The 21,209-nt window shown below is 40.1% G+C and overlaps 1 long non-coding RNA gene across 1 annotated transcript in view; it reads right to left on the bottom strand.

Moving 5' to 3' along the window:
* The window catches only part of LOC140190373 (uncharacterized), a 53,310-nt gene extending 41,759 nt beyond the window's left edge, over positions 1-11,551 (bottom strand). The window contains exon 1 of the long non-coding RNA XR_011883595.1: positions 11,435-11,551. This is a non-coding gene — a long non-coding RNA (uncharacterized lncRNA). The remainder of the gene's footprint in view (positions 1-11,434) is intronic.
* Positions 11,552-21,209: the final 9,658 nt, after the last annotated feature.

Here is a 21,209-nt window from a genome sequence, read left to right as displayed (position 1 = left end):
CTACTTTGGTCCAGAATCTTGCCCACCAGTACAATGAATCTGATGAGTCTTAGCCATTTTACCTCTGAAGGTCTATCCTCCTTAAAAAAAAGATTAAAACTGTATACAGTATTTCAGTTGCACCCTTGCTAAAACTCTGTACAGTTGGAGGAAGACTTTCTTCTACATGTACTCGATCTCTTTTGGGGTTAGTGTGTGTAGCAATGTAATGTTTGATGGTGTCATGAGGAGTTTTAGGGACTAAATACTCTATTTCGGTTATACCTTAAACCAGGTCTTTGTGGAAGTGAACATGCAGTAAAGAATTTCTGCTGGCCTCTCGATTATTTTATTTAATAAAGCATTGCAATGTAAATACCTGGCTGTCCTCCAGTGCCAGAGATGTTACTGAGATGCTGAGCAGACCATTACTAACACTTGATAGAATAAAGAAAGAAAGTTCATTTTCAGTGGGTGGAAAACTCAAAAGTAGGATGAGGACTAAAAATGACAAAATAAATATAGCTTTAAAATTCTTCAGCTGGTAGTAGAACAGGGAATACTTTGAGTGGAACTGGCCAGAATTTTGTAAGCCATGGAATAGGCCACCTTACCATTTCTATGAACCATCTGAGAGGATTAAAACTTGCATGCAAATACAATTCCCTGAGCAACAAACCCACATGCTTCTACTTCGGAAGTCAGTTAATAAAATTAGGTTTTCTGCATATGTCCTTTCTAATGAAGAATGGCTCAGAGTTTACTGCCAGTTAGTTATTTCTGAATTGCACACAGCAAGCTTGCACAAAAGGAGTGCAAAAATCAAACAATAAAATTCAGAAGCTGGAAATCTGAACTGATTAGAAATGCCCACCTAACTAGATACTGTCTATAGCAGGAGTCCCCAACCTTGTTTGCACCGTGGACCGGTTTAGTATTGACGGTATTCTTGCGGACTGGCCGACCGGGTGGGGGGCGGGGGGGAGTGTCCAACTAGGGTTAAACTCTTCTCAACGTGTCTTTTACAGTTAGGGTTGCCAACTTTCTCACTCCCAAATAAGGGACAAAAGTAGCAGTCAAATCCCGGCACACTTTACCCCAGGAAAGACTACCATGACCATGAAGCCTTGTGCGGGCACCTGTGTGCGCATGCGTGACGTGCGCATGCGCGTAGGTGCTGATTTTTTTCCCCCACAAATTGGTTTTGCCTTCATCTTCCCGACTATACTGTACATACATTATTTCTACTTTATATAGGCTGTGTATTTATCATATCATTCCTGCTTTTACTATATGTTAGTGTTATTTTAGGTTTTATGTGTTACTTGGTATGATTTGTTAGGCTATTTTTTGGGTCTGGGAACGCTCATATATTTTCCTATATAAATTAATGGTAATTGCTTCTTCGCTTCACACCATCTCGGCACAGAAGGTTTCATAGGAATGCTCTATCTTAGCAGGGGAGATACGGGACAAACCAATTTAGCCCAATATATGGGATGTCCTGGCAAATACGGGACAGTTAGCAACCCTATGTTCAAGTTCAACAGTGTGTGACAGGGAATGAGGAAAGATGCAGCTGACTCATATCGTTTCCTCATGGCCCAGTAGCACATGCTTTGCGGCCTGGTGGTTGGGAACCGCTGGTCTATAGAGAGAGAAACACAGCGCAATAATGATTGGATAACCAGTTTTACTCATGTTGATTGAGGACTAAGTTTTGACAAACACCCCTGGTATAACTCCCCTGTTCTTGGCAATAGTGCGATAAGATCTTTCAGATCCACGTAGGAGATCAGGGTGGGCCTTGGTTTATCATCTTATAAGGGGCAAAGATAGGTTCACTGCACACTGTCTTCCCCCAAGGTTGGTAAATGAGGAACTAGAGGTGTAGAAAGGCAAGAGGGGAGACATTTAGTCGGAACCTGAGGAATTTTTCACACAGAGAGTGGTTGATACGTGGAATGAGCTGCCTAACAATATCTATAGGTTTCTTGGACAGGTACATGGATAGGAAGGGTTCAGTAGGATGTGGGCCAAATAGGACTAACTTTGATGGGAATCCTGGTTGTCATAAACTAGATGGGCTGAAGGGTCCATTTCCATGCTATATGACTCAAAGTAAGGCAGCATCTCTGACGGTGCTGCCATCCCTTGGTACAGTCCAAGGGTGTGACCAAATCATTTCCCAAAACCTCAGAGGTAAGAATTATTTTCTTGACAATTTAAAACCAAATCTCAAAGTGAGGCCCAAGCTATTGCAGAGAAGGACTGGATAATGAGTCCACTTTTACCAAGTAAGACATAATGGTCAGAGGCTTGCAGCCCTTGAGCTAAACTCCACCTTTAATTTTGCAAACTAACTTGATTCAATAAACTCAACCAGTATTAAAACGAACTTAATCCCTTTTGCAAATGTATTTGTCTTTTTAAGAAACATCTATAATGTTGCTATCACATCAGCCCAGGTGTGGTTTTGAGTACTGCTCCTATTTTTGCTCTACTTGTATCAAACTTAGTCAAATGACTTGGTCTCCATTCCTCTTGCCAATCTCCCTGACTCAATTAATTTGCTTTGACACCCCAGATTATATTCCACATCATAATCTATCCCTCTTTATGGTACTTCCGATTTACATGCAATAGTGCTTTTATCCCCCTCTTGACAGTTTTATTTTAACTGTGCAGTAGATCAACAAACAAATGCAGCATGCTACCTTCAATTACTAACAAAAGGCTTCCAGGTTGAAGTGCTCATCTTTGGTATAAAATCCTATCATGCATGCACTGATGTAATCACAAAGAATGTGACTATACTTCATTAGGAGTTAGAGAAGATCTGGTACGTCACCAAAGACACCAGCAAATTTCTACAGATATACAGTGGAGAGCATATTGTCTGGTTGAATCACCGCCTGCTATGGGGGCTTCAATGCACAGGATTGAAAGATACTGCAGAGGGTTGTAAACTTAGCCAACTTCATGAACAGTCACAATCCTTCCACCTTTGAGGGCATCTTCCAAAAGTGGTGCCTCAAGAAGTGATATCCATCATTAATGACTCTCATCACCCAGAATGTAGTCTGGACTCTTTAGATTCTGGACCAGTTCCTGAGGATTGGAGGGTGGCTAATGTAACCCCACTTTTTAAAAAAGGAGGGAGAGAGAAACCGGGGAATTATAGACCGGTTAGCCTAACATTGGTGGTGGGGAAACTGCTAGAGTCAGTTATCAAAGATGTGATAACAGCACATTTGGAAAGCGTGAAATCATCGGACAAAGTCAGCATGGATTTGTGAAAGGAAAATCATGTCTGACAAATCTCAGAATTTTTTGAGGATGTAACTAGTAGAGTGGATAGGGGAAACCAGTGGATGTGGTATATTTGGATTTTCAAAAGGCTTTTGACAAGGTCCCACACAGGAGATTAGTGTGCAAACTTAAAGCACATAGTATTGGGGGTAAGGTATTGGTGTGGGTGGAGAGTTGGTTGGCAGACAGGAAGCAAAGAGTGGGAATAAACGGGACCTTTTCAGAATGGCAGGCAGTGACTAGTGGGGTACCGCAAGGCTCAGTGCTGGGACCCCAGTTGTTTACAATATATATTAATGACTTGGATGAGAGAATTAAATGCAGCATCTCCAAGTTTGCGGATGACACGAAGCTGGGCGGCAGTGTTAGCTGTGAGGAGGATGCTAAGAGGATGCAGGGTGACTTGGATAGGTTGGGTGAGTGGGCAAATTCATGGCAGATGCAATTTAATGTGGATAAATGTGAAGTTATCCACTTTGGTGGCAAAAACAGGAAACCAGATTATGATCTGAATGGTGGCCGATTAGGAAAAGGGGAGGTGCAACGAGACCTGGGTGTCATTATACACCAGTCACTGAAAGTGGGCATGCAGGTACAGCAGGCGGTGAAAAAGGCAAATGGTATGCTGGCATTTATAGCGAGAGCATTCGAGTACAGGAGCAGGGAGGTACCACTGCAGTTGTACAAGGCCTTGGTGAGACTACACCTGGAGTATTGTGTGTAGTTTTGGTCCCCTAATCTGAGGAAAGACATCCTTGCCATAGAGGGAGTACAAAGAAGGTTCACCAGATTGATTCCTGGGATGGCAGGACTTTCATATGATGAAAGACTGGATGAACTAGGCTTATACTCGTTGGAATTTAGAAGATTGAGGGGGAATCTTATTGAAACGTATAAAATCCTAAAGGGATTGGACAGGCTAGATGCAGGAAGATTGTTCTCGATGTTGGGGAAGTCCAGAACGAGGGGTCACAGTTTGAGGATAAAGGGGAAGCCTTTTAGGACCGAGATTAGGAAAAACTTCTTCACACAGAGAGTGGTGAATCTGTGGAATTCTCTGCCACAGGAAACAGTTGAGGCCAGTTCATTGGCTATATTTAAGAGGGAGTTAGATATGGCCCTTGTGGCTAAAGGGATCGGGGGTATGGAGGGAAGGCTGGTACAGGGTTCTGAGTTGGATGATCAGCCATGATCATACTGAATGACGGTGCAGGCTCGAAGGGCCGAATGGCCTACTCCACCTATTTTCTGTTTCTTCCAATCACTACCACCAAAAAGAAGGTACAGGAGCTTGAGTTTTTTTAAAAATTGAACTTTGAACTTTCAGAGCACATACAGTGTATGCCACCATATAGAACCTTATGATTCATTTTCCTGCTGGCATACTCAATAAATCCATAATAGAATAACAACTAATCGAATCAATGAAAGACTGCTCCAACTTGGGTGTTCAACCAGTGTACGAAAGACAACAAACTGCAAATACAACATAAATTAATAATAAATAAATAATAAATCAAGAAAGTGAGATGAAGGGTCCTTGAAAGTGAGTCCTTAGGTAGTGGGAATATTTCAGTAATGGGGCAAATGAAGTTATTCCCTTTGGTGCAAGAGCCTGATGGTTGAGTGGTAATAACTGTTCCTGAACCTGGTGATGTGAGTCCTGAGCTGAGGCTCCTGTACCACCTCCCTGATGTCAGCCGTGAGAAGAATGCATGTCCTGTGTGGTGCGGGTCCTTGATGATGGATGCTGCTTTCCTTTGACATCGCTTCATGTAGATAACGTGCAATGGTGGGGAGGACTCTACCGGTGATCGACTGGGCCATATGCACTACTTTTTGTAGATATTTTTATTTTTCTATTTTTCTGTAGGTGCTTGAAGATGCATACTCAACATTTTAGGAACAGCTTCTTCCTCTCTGTCACCTGACATTAAATTGTCCATTCACACTACCTCACTATTCTTCTTTTGACTATTCATTTATTCATTTTTTTAGATTAGATTATGAGGACACACAGTCCTCGTTTATTGTCATTTAGAAATGCATGCATTAAAAAATGATTCAACGTTCCTCCAGAATGATATCACAAGAAAACACAGGACAAACCAAGACTAAAACTGACAAAACCACATATTTATAACATATAGTTACAACAGTGCAAAGCAATACCATAATTTGATAAAGAGCAGACCATGGGCACGGTGAAAAAAAGTCTCAAAGTCCCGATAGTCTCATCATCTCACGCAGGCGGCAGAAGGGAGAAACTCCCCCTGCCATGAACCTCCATGCGCCGCAAACTTGCCGATGCAGCACCATTGAAAGTACCGGACTACAGCGGACTCCGAGTCCGTTCGAAAACTTCGAACCTCGACACAGCCTCAACTTACGGTAACTTTTCCTGACTTGCACTGTTCTGCTGCCACAAAGCAACCAATTTCTTGACACTTGTCAGTGACAATAAATTTGATTCTGATTCTAATTTATAACTTGATCTGGAAAAAGTGGCCGTCAAATAATTGGCATACTGATCAAGGTGTTCTAAACCAAGGCTCAATAGTAGTCATGAGAGAGGCTTGTAATTGTTAACTGAAGTACTGATGCCATTCAAAAATAGCTGTGTCAAGGTGTATGATGATGTTGATGTTTTTAAGTAGATGAGCAAAGGCTCACGTCAAGTTGAACTGTCATGTTCCAACTTCAATGCTGAGACCAGGAAGGATTGTATTTATTTTATTTGAATGACATTATAGACTAGACCTATGCAACAACAAATCACTTTGGGAGGTTAGTCATGCTTGTTAACCTTGAGATGCAAAAGAATAGCAGCAGGAGTTGTCATTTGTCTCTTTGGACCAGTTCTCTACTCTGCCCATTCAGTGGAATCATAGCTGATCTTTTCACTCAGCTCTGCATTCCTGTGCTAATCTTTTGAATTCTTTGAGGAAATAATAGGCAGGGTAGACAAAGGACAGTCAGTGAATGTTGTTTACTTGGATTTTCAGAAGGTCTTTGACAAGACACCCACATGAGGCTTCTTAACAAGGTGAAAGCTCATAGTATTACAGGAAAGATACTAACATGGATAGAAAATTGGCTGACTGGCAAGAGGCAAAGAGTTGGAATAAAGGTGACATTTTCTGGTTGGCTGCTGGTGACAAGTAGTGTTCCGCAGTGGTCAGTGTGGGGACCATTTCTTTTCAAGTTTTATGTCTATGATTTGGATGACAAAATTTATGGGTTTGTGGCCAAGTTTGCAGGTGATCAAAGGCGGGTTTGGGGACAGGTAGTGTTGAGGAAGCAGGGAGTCCGCAGAAGGATTTAGATAGGTGGAGAGAATAGACAAAGAAGTGACAGATGGAATATACTGTAAGGAAATATATGGTCATGCACTTTGGTAGAAGGAGTAAAGGCATAGACTATTTTCTAAATGGGGGAAAAGAATTCAAAAATCAGAGGTGCAAAGGATTCCCTAAAGTTTAACTTGCAGGTTTAGTCAGTGACAAGGAAAGCAAAGGCAATATTGGCATTCGTGTTGAGAGGATAAGACTATAGGAGCAAGGGTATAATGCTGAGGCTTACTAAGGCATTGGTCAGACCACACTTGGAGTAATGTGAGCAGTTTTAGGCCAGTTATCTAAGAAAAGACATGCTAGCATTGCAGAGGGTCTGGAGGAAGTTGACAGGTGGGATCCTGGGAATGAAAGGGATAACATATGAGGAACATTTGATGGCTCTAGGCTTGTACTTGCTGGAGTTTAGAAAAATGAAGGGAATCTCACTGAAACCTGTCAAATATTGAAAGGTCTAGATAAAGTGGACACAGAGAGGATGTTTCCTGTAGTGGAGGAATGCAGGCCCGGAGGGTAGTCTCAAAACAGAGGGATGTCCATTTAGAACAGAGATGACAGGTATTTCTTTAGCCAGAGGATTGTAAGAAGGTGAAAATTCAGGGGGGTAGGCCTGTGTTTCACGATAAACTCTTTGTGGTACTTGAATGTAGTGGTCTTGTGCACTCTTGTTCACCTGACCTGGAACATCTAACGAATAAGCGCCAACCATCCTACTTGTCAAGAGAGCTCTCCCCTGTGATCCTGACCACAGTTTACCCACCACCAGAAGCTGATGTTAATCAGACACTCAAGATATTGAATGCTACCATCGGCAAGCAAGAAACAGCCTACCCTGGCGCCTTTCAAATTTTAATCGGGACTTCAATCAGAAATCTCTACTCAGCTATCATCAACGTATAACTTGTAGAACCAGGAATCACACCACACTCAACCACTGCTATACTACGATTCGGAACGCCTACCATTTCATGTCTAGACCGTATTGCAGGAAATCTGATCACTTGGCTGACCTTTTCCTACCTGAATACAAGCAGAGGCTAAAGAGATAGGCTCCAGAGGTAAAGGACACCAAAGAGGTAATTGTGGGGGGGGCAGAGGAGTGATGACGGGATTGCTTCATGTTGGTGGACTGACAGAAACATTTCCCCCACAATCTCCATCAGCACAAGTGAACCAATAAGCTGTGTACTCTGCCCCCCTGCTCTATTCGCTTTTTACTTTATACTGTTGGGCTAAACACAGCTCCAATGCCATATTTATTTAAGCTTGCTGACGACACTACTGCCGTTGGCTGAATCAAAGGTGGTAATAATTTGCATATAGGAGGGAGATTGAAGATCTAGCTGAGTGGTGACACAATAACAACCTCACTCAATGTCAGCAAGAGCATGGAGATGACCATTGACTTCAGAAGGAGGAAACCAGAGGTAAGGAGCCAGTCGTCAGTGGAGAACCAGAGGTGGAAAGGATCAGCAACTTTAAATTTCTCAGTGTTATCATTTCAGAAGATCTGTCCTGGGCCCAGCATCTAAGTGCCATTATGAAGAAAGCATGGTAGCACCTCTACCTGCTTAGAAGTTTGCAAAGATTCAGCATGACATCAAAAACTTTGACAAACTACTATAGATGTGTGGTGGAGAGCATATTGACTGGTTGTGTCAAGGTCTGGTATGGAAATACCAATGCCCTTGAATGGAAAATCTTACAAAAAGTAGTGGATGCAGCCCAGTCCATCACAGGTAAAGCCCTCCCCACCATTGAGCACATCTAAATGGAGCACAGTTATAGGAAAGCAGCGCCCATCATCAAGGACCCCCACAACCCAGAACAATCTCTCTTTTTGTTGCTGCCATCAGGAGGAAGGTACAGGAACCTCAGGACTTGCACCACCAGGTTCATAAACAGTTATTAGCCCTCATCTGTCAGGTTCTTGAACCAGAGATGGTAACTTCACTTTCCCCATCAGTGAACTATTCTCACAGCCTACGTACTGACTTTCAAGGACTCTTGATGTCATGCTCTCAATATTTATTGCTTAGTTGCTTATTTATTTATTATTATCATTTCTTTTTATATTTGCACAATTTGTTGTTTTTTCCACACTGGTTGAACACCTAAGTTGGTGCAATTTTATATTGATTCTATTCGTTATTATTCTATTATGGATTTATTGAGTGTGCCCATAGGAAAATGAATCTCAGGGTTATATATGATAACATATATGTATTCTGATAATAAATTTATTTTGAACTTTGAACTTTAAAACTCCTGTACCACCTCTTTGGTGGCAGTAATTAGAAGCGGGTACTTTCTGGATGGCGAGAGTAATTAATGGTGATATGAATGTACTTTGATAATATATTACCTTAGTACTTTGTGAATCTGTAGAGTTCATTGTCACGGATACCTGTGGAGTCCAAGTCATTGAATGTATTTAACACAGAGGTTGATTGGTTCTCGATTAATCAGGATGTCAAAAGTTACGGAGAGAAGGCAGAAGAATGGAATTGAGAGGGATAATAAATCAGCCATGATGGAGTGGTGGAGCAGACTTGATGGGCCAGATGACCTAATTCTGCTTCTAAGTCTTATCATATAAGTCTGGGATTTATATAAAAACAAAAAAAAAAGTGCTGAAAACACTCAGCAGGTTAGATATCATCTGTAGAGAGAGAGAGAGAAGCACAATTCACATAATTTCAGGTCATCAGGACAATCTCCCTTTATCAAAACTGTGTTCAGGTTAGAAGTGAATAAGCTGCATAGAGAGGAGAAGGGGCAGAAAATGAAAAAGAATGCCTGTAATAGGGTGGAGGCTGGGAGAGATTGAGTGGTGCTGTCTGAAAGAGGGTGGTAAAGACTAGTGAGTAACAAAAGGTATGTTGGAGAAAAAGGTGAAGTAAACACAAAATTAGCAAGAATGAGGAGGAAGAAATTGAATGCTGATTGAGTTGCTGAATTCACGCTGGTTCTCATAGATTTATAACTCCTTTCAAACCACAGCCTGTCCTTAGAGCTTTGCAGCCAAGTGTATTTTTTTTTGAAGTGTAGCCATCATTTTAATGTGGGGAAACTGGCACCAATTTGTGTAAACAATGTGACAGTCACCAGATAACTCTGGTTTAATGCTATTGACTATAAATATTGGCCAAGACATTGGAGAAATGTTCTGCTTTACCTCCAGCAGTAGGATTGTTCATGCCCTATTGAGAGAATATACAGGGCTTTGGACTTGGTGTTTTCCCAATGCTACACTCCTACAGCAACATACTCCCATGTGCTGTCCTGGATTTTCTGTTCTGGTCTTGATTGTGATTTAAACATTCAGACTCTGGTCCAAAACATCAGAGAAGGGCTGCAAGAGACCCTTCATTTGCAAATGACATACAAGCAACAGACCACAAGCAAACCTCAAAGTTTGTCTTTGCATGGGAAACGTCACATTTTTATGTTGAACTCTAGAGAGCGTGAAGGACTGCAAAATGATTTTTTTAAATGCATGATTTGTGTCACTGTAGAAAGGTTCCTCTTCCAGCAGTAAAATTATTGAAGGGTGTGTAATAATGAACCACCTAGAAGCTTTTCCTAACATCTTCTAATACTTTGTTTCAGTTTATCATTTAATTGTAGTCTAATTAATTATTAATGTTTTGTATCTTCATTTTGGCCAGTACAGACAAAGAAGCTTAATCTCATTTTAACTGTCCCTTAAATGATGTTATTTCACCCAATCAGAAACATGTTTTGTTCCCACACACCACCCTCCCCTATCTTCCCTATTACCTAGGTTAACTTGATCTCTCTTTTTAAAATTCTGATGAAGGATTCCAGACTTGAAAAGTTGGTTGATGCTTTGTCCACAAATTGTGTTTTACCTGCTGAGTTTTTCTTGTAGTTCTTCGTTTTTTTTATTTTGGATTTCTAACATCTGCAATTTATTTTTTGTTAATTATGTTAATTTTTGGAGAACTAACAGTGGCAGGTTACTTTCAGAATAGTTTGCAATGAATTCATATTTGAATAACAATCTCATCAGCAAGCTGTTATAAAAACCACTGTATTTCTTAGTGATTTATAAGAGAGAGTAGGTCCCCTTGAAGATCACCAGGATTGCCTATGTCTCGAACTCCAGAAGAAAACTATTTGTCCTTGATTTCCAGAAGAGAAAATCATGGTAAGAAAAATAAGTGGAGATGTTTTGGAGAACATTCATATTATCAGGAAGGAAATGCAGTGGATTCCAGTTAACTGGGACACATGAGCACCATTACATTTTGGCCCAATTGAATGTCTGCCCCAATTATCCCAAGTTTCATGGAAATAGTTTAAAAGGTATAAAAAAAAGACGAACTCTCATTTAACTGAGTAACAAATTATGTATTTAAATGAAAAGCAGAACTAAGTAGAGCACTACCAATATCACTAAAGTACTATAAAGCTGTGTATTAGTTCATAATGGTTACCGATGGAGGAATTCATTTGTGCTGGCGTGTTCTTCTGACTGGCTGTAAATGAACAAAATCGATGCAGCACTTAGTGCAGATAATGGACTACCTTCACTGCCTTTCTAGATGAAGTAATATCATAATCCAACAATAAAATTTCCTAGCATCCCTGTGTAGTCACTAGCTCAGGTTTGGTTGTGTCAACCTCATCACTTACTACGTTTCCATATTCCCCGAATTGGTGTTTTGATACAATGCTTTTGACGATTGCATCCCTCAAATCTTCATTTTCATTTTAACATTCAGGATGAATATTGATACTTTCAAATTCTGTTTAGTTCCTACCTTGATGAAGTAGTGAAGTTGTTTCATTTTCACTCCTGGCTGTTTCTGGTATCTCCAAGCCTGAATGTTTGAAACCACAAGGAGTAAGCAGTTCTGAATTGTCCTGCTGCTTACCACCAGCTATCACTGACCAACTATACTGCTTGTAAAAGGTTAAGCCTTGCACTCATTTCCTTGGCTGTTGAAGATGATGTCAGCAGATTTTCTTCAATTGCTTGAAGAATGTAATTTTCCAGTTTCCATGTTGCAATGTAATTAATTTTTTTTCATGATTTCCATATCCATTGGCTGTAGCAAGGATGTTGTATTGGCAGGCGGAAATTCCAGCTGGATGTTTCTCAAACATTTAACATCAGGGTGTGTTGCACAATCGTCAACAAGCAGAAGAATTTTGCTTGATTTCTGCTGTAGCTGCAAAACTCAATTCATTAGCCATTTCTTAAAAATTTCAAAAGTCATCCACTTATTAATGTAGTACTCAATTGGTAGACTATCCATTCTTAGCCCCTTAAAACATCAAGGTTTAATGTTTTTCCCAATAACCAACAATTTATTTTTCTCAGTTCCTGAAATGTTCGAACAACAGTACAGTTATGTGATCCATTGCTTTCTTTGAACCTGATAGTGTTCAGTGTTTGTAGCAAAGGGAACCGTCCAGTGTGGCATGATTTAAAGAAAAAGGTTTGTTTCATCTGCTTGTAGATATCAACTGCACAAAATGTTTGAAGCAAGTCAGGGAGTTTTTGTAGAGTTCTATGTTTCTGAGCTTACAACATCGGCAGTACCTTTCTCGCTGGGTGCTTTCTTGAATTTAATGTGGTTCTTACGTCTCCATCGTCCAGTCACAATGGAAAACCATTGATAGAGGGCTTCTTCAACATTTGGGTCCTTACTGTTACACTTTTGTTCAAAGTTCAAAGTAAAATTTATCACCAGAGTACATTTATGTCACCACATACAACCCTGAGGTTATTTTTTTCTGCAGGCGTACTTAGCGAATCTATCAAACAGTAACTGTAGACAGGATCAATGAACAACAAACTGTGCAAGTGCAAGTATAAATAAATAACAATAACTAACAAGAGTCTGAAATAACAAGATAAAGATTCTTTGAAGTGAGACCATTGGTGGTAATAAGTGCAGTTATCCCCTTTTGTTCAAGAGCCTAATGGTTGAGGTGTAGTAATTGTTCCTAAACCTAGTGGTATGAGTCCTGAGACTCTTGTACTTCTATTAATGGCAGCAGTAAGAAAAGTGCATGGTCTGGTGGTGAAGATCTTCATTGATGAATGCTGCTTTTCTAAGGCAACATTTCATGAAGATGTGCTCAATGGTTGGGAAGGCTTTAGCCATGATGTACTGGGCCCATTCCACTACCTTTTGTAGGATTTTCTGCTCAAGGGCATTGATGTTCCCATACCAGGAAATCATACCAGATTCCAGAGGAAATAGATGCGCTGTTGTGCTTTCTTCGCAATTATACATGATGGGTCCAGGACAGGCCCTCTGAGATGGTGATACCCAGGAATTTAAAGTTACTGACCCTATCCACCTCTGATCCTCTGATGAATATTGGCTCATAGACCTCTCTGGTTTCCCTCTCTTGAAGTCTACAATCAGTTCCTTGGTCTTATTGACATTGAGTGAGAGGTTGTTGTTATTACATCACTCAGCCAAATTTTCGATCTCCCTCCTGTATGCTGATTCGTCATCACCTGTGATACAGCCCACGACAGTGGTGTCATCAGCAAACTTGTTATATGGCTTTGGAGTTGTACTTAACCACACAGTCATAGGTGTAAAGTGAGTGGAGCAGGGGGTTAAGCACACATCCCTGTGGTGCACCCGTGCTGTTGGAGATTGTGGAGGGGATGTTTTTGACAATCCAAACTGGCTGGGGTCTACAAGTGAGGAAATCCAGGATCGAATTGCACAAATGGGTATTGAGGCCCCTTTTTTAGGATGTTCCCTGTTGTCTCTCGTGTCATGCCCATTCTTCTCGCAGTTTATGGTGCTGATATATCAAGCGTGCAATTGTAGATTTCGGCACTCCAGTTATCTCTGCTAGCTGATGATGAGTGGTATTAGTCGGACAGCTTTTGACTTGGTGCAGTAGGATAATTTTTTTCAGCTTGTGTTGAATCTTCTTGTGGCATGGCATCTTGGCAGGGTCCCAAAAGATTTTTTTTCAGACAAAATAAAAAAAAGATCAAATACCAATGCTTTTTGAATCAGCGTCCATCTGCCCAAAGGAATAACATAACACAAGCACATGTAACTGACACAACTGTTTGTTGTGAGATATAACAATACCATAAGTTAAAATTAAATAGTGCAAAAGCAGATTACTGAGATACTGTTAATAGATACATGGTCTGTTAGAAAGGATATAAGGGAGTGAATGGGTTTCCCAGGAAATAAGTGGGGAAGTGGATTGATGGGATAGCTCTGGCCCAGCATAAACTTGATGAGCTACGGGAAATATTATTGTCAGTCTACACTGTAATTTTCTGTTGCTGTAAAGCTATATTTTGCATTCTGTTATTGCTTTTCCTTACACTACCTCAATGTACTGATATGATGAAATGATCTGTATAGCTGGCATGCAAAAGAAAGGTACCTTGGTACATCAAGATTCAAGATTGTTTAATGACATTTCCAGTACACAAGTGTAAAGAAGAATGACATAATCTGGGTCTGATGCTGCACAAAAAAACCCAGTAAGGTAACATAATTTTTTTAAAGTACATATAAATACATAAAGTGGCTTATATGCATTGACTGTGTGTCCATAAAGCATCTGGAAAAAAAGGGTGACTCTGTCAGGAAATGATAAAATAGTGGGGGAGGGGTGAGTTAGCGGGTGGGTGACGATTATAAACCAGTTCACCAATTTACAATTTAAAGCTGTGAGTAGTATGAAGAGTAGGCAGAGCATGACATCACTCAGCAAGTGTCACTGATGTGACAGCAGCCTTTTTGTTTTGCAAAGCCTAGTGCCCTCCTGAAGATGCACAGGTCAACAGCAAGAAGGACTCACTAGGTAGCAAGGTTGACATTCAACACCCTTCTCAAACTGTGAGCCCCATTCCTTCAAGAATATGACACAGGAATAAGTCTCCTACCAACTGAGCCATAGTTGATACCCCCTTTCAGAACCCTCAGAGGAATTCAGACTAAGCTTAGAAATAAGAACTGAAAACTGTGCCTGAAGCACTATCTTCATCACTAATCTAAAGAAACCTCCTACAATTTATTAGTCAATCTGCAAGATATATTAGATCAACTGAGCGCTCTTCCTTTTTTAATCATTTGCAGATGTTGAATTTGAGAAGGCTTGTGGTCTTCAAATGAATGAAGCCCCTGACCCAGCGCAATAACAGCTTATTATGCTTTCACTGGTAAATTGGCTGCAACGTGCTGAGGTGAAGCAGTTATGTACCCCTTAGGAAGCTGTATGTGTTGGATTAGAAATATTTGAATGCAGATTGATTCCATGTAACTGTGTGCGTGAAGTGGATGTGAACAGCCACTGCATCATAAAACCAAGATATATTTTTACAAGCTCAGTTCATGTATATAAACTGAAGCACTTTACAGCCAACTAATTATTTAATAAAGAAGTACTCAGGCATCATTGTAATGTAGTGGTTAATGTTGCGTTTTTACAGTGCCAGTGATCAAGGTTCATTTCTGCTGCTGTCCGGTTCCCTCAGTGACTATGTGGGTTTCTTCCAAGTACTTCAGTTTCTTCCCACAGTCCAAAACTTGTGGGTTAGTATATTAATTAGTCACATGGGTGAAATTGGGTTGTGAGGGCTCATTGGGCTGGTAGGGCCTGTTACTGTGCTGTATCTCCAAAATACAAAAAAAATCACTTTGCTGTTGTTGGGAACACAGGTCACCAATTTAAGCCTACTATGGTTCCACAAGCAGCAGTGTGGTGAGACCTGTGGTTTGTGATTTGGTGTTAGCTCCAGGTTAAGTATTAGCCATCACCAGCTCGATCTGGCTGCAGACTTGAAGGTTAACCTCATCCTCCCACGTTTCCAGCCCAGTAATGCTACTCTTTTTGGTCCTCCTCAGTTCAAATGTGGACAGAGCAACATCTGCTTCATGTCTTCGCCTTCTGTTTTATCTCTCGGGTCTTGTGATCTATGCCTTTTCTCCTCTGTGTTTATAGCATGGTAGGCAAGAAGGCTGTTTGCTTTTGGAAAGAAAGCAATCTCAGAACAAATTCAGTGAATTTCAGTTAATTAGGGCACATTGGAACTTGCCCCAATTAGCTGAAGTTTCATGGAAATAGTTAAATAGGTATTAAAAAAAGACACACTGCACTTTATCTGAGTTACAAGTTATGTATTTAAACTAAATAAAAAAAAAACAAATTAGAACACTACCAATACTAGTACTGTATTATAAAACTGTATTAGGTTATCGATGGAAGAATTAAGCCAATGTACACTGCCGTGCTCCTTTGCTCTTTTTTTTGTTTTGTAAATGAACAAAATCAGTGCAGATAATGGACTGTCTTCAACAATCCTTCTGATGATTGCATCCTCCAAATCTTCATTTTCATTGTAACATTCAAGATGATTATCCATACCTTCAGATTCTTCATTGAAGTAGTGAAATTATTTCATTTTCACTTCTGGCTATTTCTGGCATCTGCAAGCCTAAATGCTTGAAACCATGATGAGTAAAATTGTTCTGAATTGTCTTACTCCTTATTTCTCACCAACTATCAGTGACAGAAAAACACTCCTTTTTGAACACAAGCATATGGGACTGACACTTTTTAGAAATTGCCCTAAGCATTGGTAGTGTCCAAGCATTGTGCAAATTCACATGACTGATGGGAATCAGAAACGGTTTCCAGTCTCCTGTCTCAATTAAATGCATGTTGTCTCAAATAAACGCAGGAAATCCCGGCTATTTTCATGATCCGATTTTGTTCTTTAAGACTTGGCCCAAATAAGTGGCTGCCCTGATTAACCGATGGCCCAACTTATTGGAAACCAACTATATTTCTGATTAGTTTATTTTAATATACACCAGGGTGCAGTGAGAATTTTTGATCGCACGAAGCTGACAGAATGAACAATGTACATGGTGATAATAAGGACAATGTTAAATACAGCGATGTACAATGGTGCAAAGGTTATAGTGCAAAAATAAATACTAACATGACAAGAATGGAATAAATGAAGGACAGCAAATTAAGAGTCCAGGAGCATAGGGGAGGGTGTGTGAAGGACTAATATATATATTTAACAAACAAGAATGCTTAATCAAAATTTATTTATACATTATAAAATTTTTGATTAAGTATTCTTGTTTGTTCAACTAAGTTGTTATTGGTTATATGTATAAATATGTGAATTGCATATATCACCATACTACCACATGACATGTGCAAGGCTCATGTAAAGTAAAAATGAAGTTAGACTTCCATTTCAGACTCCAGTGTCTTCCTTTTAAATTAGTTTAATATTTTGAAGTTATAAAACATAACAGGTGCAGCATTAGCTTGTAGGATTCTGTGTTGGCATGCAAGGAATCCCCCTTCCAGTTCAGTGCAGTACTTTCAAATCACTCATATTTTGTAACTCAAGGGAACGGTCTAAGTTACATGAAAAAGATTAGTCCAGTGGCTTTCATGATCTAGATTGACAAATCCTCCAGTACTTTATTACTTCCCATCAATCACCTTATGTACAGCCTAGTGTCTCTTTATGGACAAACAATCAATCTATGTATCTTAAATATTTATATTTATTGTGTTTTTATTATTATTCTGCGTGTTCCTTGTCTTTTGTGCTTGTCCTTGTGCTGCATTAGATCCGGGGTAGCAATTACTTTGTTCTCTTGACACCTGTGTACAGGAAATGACATTAAACAATCGAGAATCTTGAAATGGGGTCAAAGCTCCCAACAGCAATCATTAGCAAATAGTTTATGGCACAACCTTCAGAAACCTACAATGTTACACCTTAAAGAATCTCTGGGAAAATAGAACAATGAGTCAAAATAAAATTACTTCCTGGGTTTACAAAATTGTCCCTATTAAGTATTATATTATTTTCTTCACTTCCAATAGTTTTCTTCATTGAGTATTATTATAGCAAAGTAATCACAGCATATTTTAAAAAAAGGCCTGAGAAATGTTATTTAAGTTGCCTTGTCATTCTTTTATGTAGAACACAGTGAAATATTCTGTGATACTGTGAAATATTAAAAATGCAATTAGTACCTCTATCTTATAAACACAGTAACTTGTTAAACGTTAGTATCTCCATTCATAACTTCTCAGTGAATGATGAGTAACTTGTCTGTAATATGTAAGACCTAGACAGCATTCAGACAGCTGCTGATTCGTGGCAAGTAACAGTCGCTCCACTGGCGTACCAGACGATGATTATCTCCAATAACAGACTAGCCACCTACTCTTTATAATGGCGTTCCTTGTTAGGGTGAGGTAGTGTTGTGGTTAAGTTAAATTAATAGTAATCGGGGTTGCGGACCCTTTGGTCTGGACACACGTGTATTTTAGTCGCACAGTGGGAGCTGGGATTTGTTGAAATGGTGAATCAATGAAGCCAGTTGGTAACCGCAACCGTGAAACAACTGGATTTCTCTTTTAAAAAAAATCCTTCTGCTTCACTAACATTCGTCATGAAATCTGTTCTGTTCACCCACTCAGCATTATATGCAACTCCAAACATACAAATGTGATGGATTCATAATTGCCTCCTCAGTACAGTAACAATGAGAATATAACAAGAAATAGCATCTCTGCAGGCTATTTGGCCTTTGCTGTATTGCTCAATAGTGTTTTGGCTTATTGGTTACCTCAGAATCCCTTTCATAGTTTAGAAGACTAATTAGAATTCTTCGTGACTGTACTTTTGGCCTTCTAGCCCTGAAATTCTAAAATGGCCCAAACCTTTCTGGCCTTCAACTTTATTTTCTTCCTTTTGCTCAATGGTCCATTATGTGGCTTAGTGGGAAATGTTATTTGCTATTTTTGCTGTGAATTGCTGTTTAAATTGATCAACCACTTTAAGGATCCTGGGTAATTGAAAGATTCTATCATTGATTTGCCATGTGGTTTAAATTTGTCTTATTTAGTTGATTTCCCAGTGTTAGCATTTCTTTCTTTATCTTAACTTCAGATAGCATCTTTTTTAGGTTTCAAGCACCAGCAATAATTTCAACTAATTTTACCCTTTAAGCTTTCGGTACTCATTTGCCTTGAGCTCCAGTGGTTTCAGTTTCCTTTTAAAAACCTATGCTCCTGAGCAGGTATTGGCAAATGTCAGTGCATTTTAAGTGTAGTCACAATTTTCAGCATATTGCATGTATAACTCCTTGACTTGCCAATGTGTGGTTGGTGGCCTTGAGACTCCCTGCATCTGAGATAGAGGGTTTTATTATCATGTAATGGAGAAGAACATGCACAAAAAAAGTAGGCAACTGCAGAAGAAAGGACAGAGGAAATGCCTTGTTCTCCTTTTGGGTGAAATACAAAAAAAATCCTTAGCACTTTTTGAAGAAAAATGGGGGAGTTATTCCAGTGTCCTGGACAACAAAGATTCCTCAATCAACATTATGAAAATAGAATATCCCACTGTTTTTGCATTAGTAATAAGTTATTTAAAAAAAACTGTAGATACTGGAGATTCAAAACGAGAAAAGCCCAGAAAATGTTGGAAATTGTCAGGTCAGACAGCATTACAACTCGGATCCTTTAGGGTAAAGTAGTTAGGAGAAATGTACATAATTCACAACCACTGGCATTGAGTTGGGGTTTTGCTTTAAGAACCTAGTCTGACATGATGTTACGTAAAGATTATTTACAATGTTTTTGTGTTAAGTTTTTTGAGTTCAATAAAATGTGTCACAGGTTTCATTAAACATAAAACGCATCACTTTGTTTTATTTGCGAAAACCTACATCGGTGACCTCGATGCTCTAGGACGATTCCAGAGTTATTGAACATGTCGACCAATGCCATCGCTTTGAAACTTCTGGAGTTTTGGAAGCAAAATGTAGTTGCTTGGTTTGGACAAGCTGAGGCCCAGTTTGAACTTTGAGAAACCTTTGCCGACTACACCAAATATTTCTATGTAGTAGCATTGCTCAGCAACTCCACAGCTGCAAGAGTGATGAGTCTGCTTGAGCACCCGCCTGAATAAGACACATGCAGATTGCTGAATACTCGCTGTTTTATGGACTTTTGGACTATCAGAGTCTGAGCACACCAAACAGTTGCTGTCCTTGTCCAGTCTCAGCGATGCTAGGCCTTCAGAGTTAATGGAGCAAATCCTGTCTCTCCAGGGATATCACCATCCTTGTTTTATTTTTATAGAACTATCCATGCAGCAAATGCCTGATCAAGTTCACAGGTCCCTTGCTAATGCACCAGTGGTAGGCTATAGGGAGCTTGCTAAAATGGCTGATAGTCTTCACTCAGTCAGGCAGAAATGCATCGTTCCTCTTCTTTTCTCTACCTCAATAAGCCAGTTCAGCAAAGCCTGCAACATAAGGATGCCTGTGGCTGCGAAACAGATGGTGCCGGGCCTGTGCTTTTACCATGCTTGGTTTGGTAAGAACATGAGGAAGCGCTGACCCCTTTGCAGCTTTGACATTGCCAGTTTATTGGGACATCAGAGGTCTGTGAACACCTTGGGTTTCAGCTGCCAGGGTCATTTACTGTTCAGGGCGATGCTTCAGGGTGCTCAAGTGAGTGTGCTGCCAGCATCGCCTATTGATGAGATGGCAAAGAGCGATGAAACTTCGCTGGAGGCCAGCAACGGTAGCAAGATCCAGACTTGCGGGACACACCTGGTGACGCTCTGCTTCGGTGGGTGAAGTTACATATGGAATTTCATCCCGGCTGAGGTGGCTAGACCTGGGCTCGGTGCAGATTTCCTGTGTGCCCAAGCACTGTTGGTTGAACTTAAGAACTGCTGGCTTGTGGATGTCAAGGACTTTAAGTCGTTACCCTGATTGTTTTTTATTTCTGTGTGTGTGTATTTAAAAAAGGGGCAGTGAGAGGGGAATCATGGTTGGGAAAAGGGGTGGGGGGAGTGGGAAGCACCAGAGAGACATTCTGTAATGATCAATAAGCCAATTGCAATTGTTTGGAATCAAATTACCTTGCCTGGTGTCTGAGGGACAGGTGTGTCTGCACCCTGGCACTCCTTCTCTGCCAGTTGCACACCCTGCTGCTGTGCTCCACCTCTCCATTCCCAACATCTTTTGTTCTTGCCAGAATTACAATTGACTCTCCACTCCATGTTGACTAATACAGTTCAGTGTAAAAGTCTTAGGCACCCTAGCTATATATGAGTGTCTAAGACTTTTGCATAATACTGTATATAGTAATTTGTAGTTTTTGTTATGTATTTCAATGTACTGCTGCTGTAAAGCAACAAATTTCACAAGTGCCAGTGATATTAATTCTGATTCTGGAAATTGGCTCTTTGTGGTTTGGCTCAGATGGTTTTGTAAAGCTACTGTTAGTGTATTTGAAATTTCTTTGTTTCTCAAAGAAAGCTCAGCATTTCTAATTCTTTTTTTTGTTTTAACCTTGGTAGGTGTGGAAGACTTTTCGATAAATGGACGCCCTAGTTGTTTTGTTCTCGATTGTTTTGATGGATGATGACCAAATTAAATCAAGCCCATCTCTGTGATGTAACTCTCTTTTTAATGGAGGTTAGTGTAATCCATCTCTGGTTACTGTGTAATACTGCATTCTCGGGTTGAATTC

Source organism: Mobula birostris, chromosome 2 (assembly GCF_030028105.1).
Source record: "Mobula birostris isolate sMobBir1 chromosome 2, sMobBir1.hap1, whole genome shotgun sequence".
Lineage (NCBI taxonomy): Eukaryota > Metazoa > Chordata > Chondrichthyes > Myliobatiformes > Myliobatidae > Mobula > Mobula birostris.
This window is presented reverse-complemented; position numbering and strand designations above follow the sequence as displayed.